At 47.5% G+C, this 6,172-nt stretch overlaps 1 pseudogene; it reads right to left on the reverse strand.

Annotated features, from left to right (window-relative positions):
• Positions 1 to 3,286: 3,286 nt before the first annotated feature.
• On the reverse strand, positions 3,287 to 3,592 carry LOC102864205 (annotated as a pseudogene).
• Positions 3,593 to 6,172: the final 2,580 nt, after the last annotated feature.

Raw genomic sequence — 6,172 nt, forward strand, 5'->3', positions numbered from 1 at the left:
AGTACGTGTGTCAGAGCGCAGCTGTGCTCTGCAGGGCTTTCATTGCCAGGGCCTTTCTTCCAAGGTTCCTCTGGGTAGACTCGAACCCCAAGCCTTTCCATTAGTCATCGGCACCACCCAGAGACACCAACTCAAGAAACCAAACTCCTGCTCATCCCCGCAGAGGACTGGTTTGATAGGGCAAACCAGAAAGTTGCTCTCTAAAATGAGAATATTAAGTCATGAAGCATGAAGTAGCTGGCTTACCTGCTTTTATGAATGTAGTTATTAGATGATCATGGTGGTGTTGATTGCCTTCGAGTCGAGCACGACTCATAGCGACCCTATGAACAAAAGGCTTGAAGCCCCTCTACAACTATCAACATTTATCAAAGTTCATAAAGTTTCCAGAGGCATGTGGTTTAGGAAGTAGATGCCAAGGGGGGAAATACCCATAATATATGTGAACGAAATATAATGTAAATACAAGCTCATATAAAACACAACTCACCTGCGTGAAACACAGTGTCTATAAATGATAAAATTATTAATTAGAAAGTAAAATAAAAAAGGGAATCAAACTCCAAGAGCACACATCTGATTAGGGAACAGAACAGCAGGGATAACAAATGACAAGCTTGCTGGTGTAATGCTCTGACCACAGGGAGGAGCTGGAAACAGGAGGCTTCTGTGGAAAGCAGCTTTCAGAGCTGAGACCACCTCACACCAGACTGAAACTGACACTGAAATATCAACGACTCCATCTCACTTGGATCCACAATCAATACACTTGGTACCAGCGGTCAGGAGAGAAACTGTACTGGGAAAGTTGGCAGTCAGGAACCTCTCCAAATCATTGAAGAGCAATGATGTTCTTTTGAGGACTAAGGTATGCCTGATTCAGGCCATAGTCTTTCCAATCACTTGCTGTGCATGTGAGAGCTGGACAATGAAAGCAGGATGATAGAAGTAGAATTGATTCTTTTAACTGTCATGTTGGAGAAGAGTACTGAATATCCATGGACTGCTAGAAAAACAAAGAGCTATTTCTCAGAGAAAGAGCACGCAGGATACTCCTTACGAGGTCTAGATGGCAAGGCTTCACCTACTTACCTTGGACATGTTGCTAGGAGACGCAATTCCTTGGAAAGGGACATCATGCTTGGAAATGTGGAGGGATGGTAAAAGAGAGGAAGACCCTCAATCAAGTGTACTGGCATAAAAAACACAGCAATGGGCTTGAGTGTGTCAGAGATTGTGAGAATGGCCCAGGATAGTACAGGGTTCAAATCTGTTGTTCATAGGGTCACTATTGGTCATACTTGACTCGATGGCACTTAACAGTAACAATACACCAGACCTACTGAGGGCCAGGTTAGGGGTTCTCCTCTCTGGGTGCAGCGTGGGATCTGCAGGTTTTCCTCAGGGGAACACACCCTCCCCCAAGGTCCTCTTCCAGGGCAATCTCACCCCTGACACTCAGCACCTTTGCCTGTCCATCCACAGGAGCAAACTGGGGGTTCCCCGAAGCAGATTGTATCTTCCTTTCTTTCTACAAATAAGATTTCTCAGAGGAGGAGCAGAGAAGGAATTTGAGGTTATAAAAACGTCATATGAAAGTCTAGGACACCCGAAGGGGCAGACTTCCCCTCAGCCATATGTGGGCTCGTTAAGCATCTGAATCAGCTCCACAACTGCCTATGTGCCACCAGCACCTCCCCGAGGGACAAGTGGGCTAGAAGCAGGGTCTCCAGGACCTAAAAACGATCCTCACGTTCACCACGACAGTGAGAAACAAGGACTGGGTCACCCAGAACCTCTTCTCATGTGAAGACGTAATGAGACGTAATCAGGAAAAAGAGATTCAAGACTCAGAATGGGGTGGGGGGCAGGGGGAATGGGGGCACAGACTGGAGATTCTCATGTTCTCATCCGTGTATCACCTAGACAAAGACATATATTTAAGATTTCGATCAGTTAATCTTCTGAACTTCTAAGATTCCAATTCCGTGATTTTTCTGAGGCAGTTGTCAGATTTGGGAGTCTGGGCCCTGGTGTGGATACAGTGACTTAAGCTCCGTGTCTGTTTCCTCACTGCAATCAGGGTTGTTACTGTGGGACACCAGCAAGTCAGGCAGGACTCAGTGATCGTATGAGGGGCAGATCCTACACTCAAGGCCATTGGTACAATCCATCCCAATGAGTGTCTTCTTCTGACCCTCCACTTTTCCCAGCATGGTGTCCCGTCTGACACGCCCAAAGTTTGTGAGATGAAGTTTCACCTCCTTGCCTCTAAGTACCATCCTGGCGGCACTCTCTTGAAGACAGACGTTGTTTATTCTTTTGGTGGTTTGTGGGATGTTCAATCCTCCTCTTCAGCACCACCATTCAAAGGCATTGGAGCTTCTGTCCTGGAGAAGTCTGAAGACCAAGAGACTGGATCTCCGGGGTCTGGCACACAGCAAAGCCTTTCTTTGCTTTTTTTTTTTTTAATTTTACTAATTTCAATGAACGTTTACAGAGATTTTGGATTTTCATTCATTCATCGTCACATATTTCTCCCTGCCCACCCTTCCCCCTCGGTTCACTCTTCTCTTTAAAAAGTAAAAGAAAACTTCTTTCATTGGTATACAGTCCTCCCCCACCCCAGCACCCTCCACTATGCAACCTTCATTCTGGACTCTTTTTTTTTTTTTTTACTCTTTTCTAAACGAAGCCACGAGTGACTCCCTTGAGCCCCCCCGAGGCCTGGGAGTCTCCGGATTCCCAGGGCAGGGGGCTGGGAGGTCCCTGAGAAGCCCAGTTTAAAGTGAAGCCAGGCGGAGTCTGCAGGGAAGGGGAAGGGGAACTGGCTGTGCCTGGTGTCTGGTGCTTTGGTGCCCTCTCCTGGACACTGTCGTCCTCACAATGTCCCTCTGGGAAATCAATCCTACAAGTGCCCTCTGGGACAACACTGACTCACCCGCCCCAACCCGCAGCATCTCCCCAATTTCTGTGAGTTAATGAAACCCACTTTATCACAAGTTGTCTGCTTGTTTGTGATTTTTTAAAAAAACATAGAAGTTCATTTTTTCCCTTAACCAGCCTAGTTTGTTAGTTTCTTTTTTTCTCCTTCTTAATTTTTTTTTTAATTTTACTATGTGTGTGTGTGTGTGTGTGTGTGTGTGTATACCATCAAATCAGATCTGACTGGTACAGGAGGAGACTGTCACCCTTCTCCAGCAGAGCAGCTGGTAGAACTTTGTTGTTGTTGTTGTTGGTTACACTTTATTAAATCAGATGGGCTTTGGGGGACAGTGGGGCACACTCAGTCTTTCTTGGCAGCCACCTTCCTCATGGCGGCCAGGACGTTGCTGAGTTCTCACTTCCTCTTTGGCACATATGTGTGTCCCCACCCTTTTCTTGATGAACTTGAGGGCCTGCTTGTCCTTGGAGACCTTGAGCAGCTCCGTGGCGTGGGCGTGAAGCCACACACCTCCCGGATCATGTCCTGCACGAACTTGGTGTGCTTGGTGAGGCGCCCGCGGCGGCGGCTAGACCTCGGCTTGCCCACGTTCTTGGCGACTTTGTGGCCCTTGTTGAGGCCCACGGCCATAGGGTAGCGCACAGCCATGGCTGCTGCACGTCTATGGCTGCCACGGCGTAAGGTGATAGAATTTTCTTAATGAAATTTTGTAAAACCAGTTTGAAAATATATTTTCATCTTTATTTGTGTGTGGTGGTGGTGTTTGCCTTCAAGTTGGAAGTGACTCACAGCTGACCCTCCAGCGAGTTTTCAGCAGCAGATCATTGCATGGGAGGAGATTAGCTGTGAGTTGGTTCCGATTCAGTAGCAAAGACGTGCCTGACTGGCTTGGGATGTAGATCAAGGACTCAGGGGCAAAGTGTGTAACGTACTGAACCACTCATCAAAAGGCCAGCAGTTTGAGCCCACTAGCCACTGTGTGGGGGCAAAACTCAGCTATCTCCTCTCGAGTTACAATTTTGAATGATCTAGAAAGCACCAAAAGAACATGGAAGGAATACACAGAATTACTCTACCAGAAAAACTGGTTAACATGGAAACATTTCAGGAAGTGGCGTATGATCCTAAGCTAATGCTAAGGAGCTTGGGTGGCCTAGTGGTAAAAAGCTGTGCTGCAACCCTGAGGCTGCACGGTTCAAATCCACCAGATGCCCCGCTGAAGGAGGACAGGCAACTCCTCTGGTGCCAGATGGATCCAACTCAAGGGTACACAAAAAGGGTGGGGGGAAGCTAATGGTGATGAAAGCAGTTCAAGCTGCATTGAAGGCATTGGTTTGTTTGTTCTTAACCATCATGTCACTCAGCTCACTACCATCTGGGCAACTGCAATTCAGAGGATGTCCCACTGGGCTTCCAAGACTGTCAATGTTATAGAAAGTCTGCCCGTTTTCTCCCAAAGAGCCACTGATGGGTTCACACTGCCCCGGAGTGTGGTTAGATGCGCAGTCTGTTAGGTCCTAGGTTGCCGGAGATCCTTAGCCCAACATATAAACTAAAAAACAAACAAAAAACAGATGCTTATTCCTATGGAGATAGAAGCAGGTTAAGAGTTGATCCTCCATTGGGTTCCCAAGGCTGGAAATCACACGGAGAAGGCTGTCCATCCTTCTTCCAAGGAGCCAACGGTGTATTAAAAATGCCAGCGGCTTGTCCTCTGGTTTAGCACTGCCCCTCCCTACAGACTAACACCATCAGCTCTAGAACTCAGTTCAGCTCACGGCTATCGAGCTGGAACCAGCTTGGAGCTGACCCTCCAGTGGGTGTTCACAGAGGCTGTAATCATACCCAGCAACTGTAAATGTTTGCAAGCTCTTGACAATGACTTAATCATTAACCACAGCTAGCTAGACCAGGGGTAGAATCCTCAAGTCCCGGGCAATGCACCTCAGACATAGACACTACCCGCCTGTAAGTGGAGGCTTGTGTGTTATGATGCTGTTACGATGCAAGTTTCAGTGGAGCTTCCCAATGATTACAAATCAGGCATAAAGGCCTGGCAATCCACTTCCAAGACCCAGACAAGGAGAAGCCAGCAGATCTGATCACAGGGATGGTGCCACACTTCATTGTCCATAGAATCACTTGAGAGTTGACGTTGTTGTTGTTGTCACAACTCATAGTGACCCTGAACCCTGTCCTATCCTGCACCGTCCTCATCATCTCTGACACACTTGAGCCCACTGCTGCAGACACTGTGTCAATCTACTTCACTGAGGGTCTTCCTCGCTTCATGTTTCCAAGCAGGTTTCCTTTTCAAGGAGTTGCCCTGCCTGTAAAATTCTGTGGCCTGTTACACTGTCAATAGGATTAGTAGGAGGGATATCTATTTGATGGCACCTGATAACAATATGCAGAACAGATTATTCTGGAGGCTAGGCTGTATGAGAAGTGTGGCTTCAGGATTAGAGGAAGACTCATCAACAATCTGTGTTATGCAGATGACACACCCTGCTTGCTGAAACTAAGGAGGAACCTGAAGCACTTGCTGCAGAAGGTCAAGGACTGCAGCCTTTAATATGGATTGAAGCTCAACATCAAGAAAACGAAGATTCTCACCACTGGGCCAATCGGCAGCATCCTGATGGTGAGGAGATTGACTGAGACTGTTGACAGCTTCAATTTGCTTGGCTCTATAATCAACACTCTTGATACCATCAGCCAGGAAATTAAAAGACATTGGGAAAGTGTGCTGACAGAGACCTCTCCAAAGTACTGAAAAGCAACAATGTCAGTCTGGAGACTAAGGTGTGACTGATACAGGCCATGGTCTTTGCAATTACTTGTTCTGCATCAGAGCTGGACAATGACGAGAAATGATAGGAGAGTTGCATCAGGGATGGCCAGGAACAGCCCTGAACACCCAGGAAAAGGCTAGGTCCTGGCCTACCAAATAACACTGGTTACAGCAGCACCTTCAATACTCCCATCCCCCAATCCTATACTGTCTTGAGCCCAGCCCTGACTCCCAAATGTCCTGGGTGGCCCAGAAGGCCTCCTGTGACTTCCTTCCCAATCACCTCCTCCAAAACACCCGAGTCTGTGACTCCCCAGCCTGGAAGTCCTTCCCTCATCCTCCACCTAGAACATCCTACACACAACCACTGCCATGCGGTCTACTCTACATAGGAGCTGCGCCCCAACACAGGGTTACCCAATGTAAGGTCAGAA

The sequence above is a fragment of the Elephantulus edwardii genome, unplaced genomic scaffold (genome assembly GCF_000299155.1).
Source record: "Elephantulus edwardii isolate Elephantulus edwardi_28Jun2011 unplaced genomic scaffold, EleEdw1.0 scaffold00086, whole genome shotgun sequence".
In the NCBI taxonomy this organism is placed as follows: domain Eukaryota; kingdom Metazoa; phylum Chordata; class Mammalia; order Macroscelidea; family Macroscelididae; genus Elephantulus; species Elephantulus edwardii.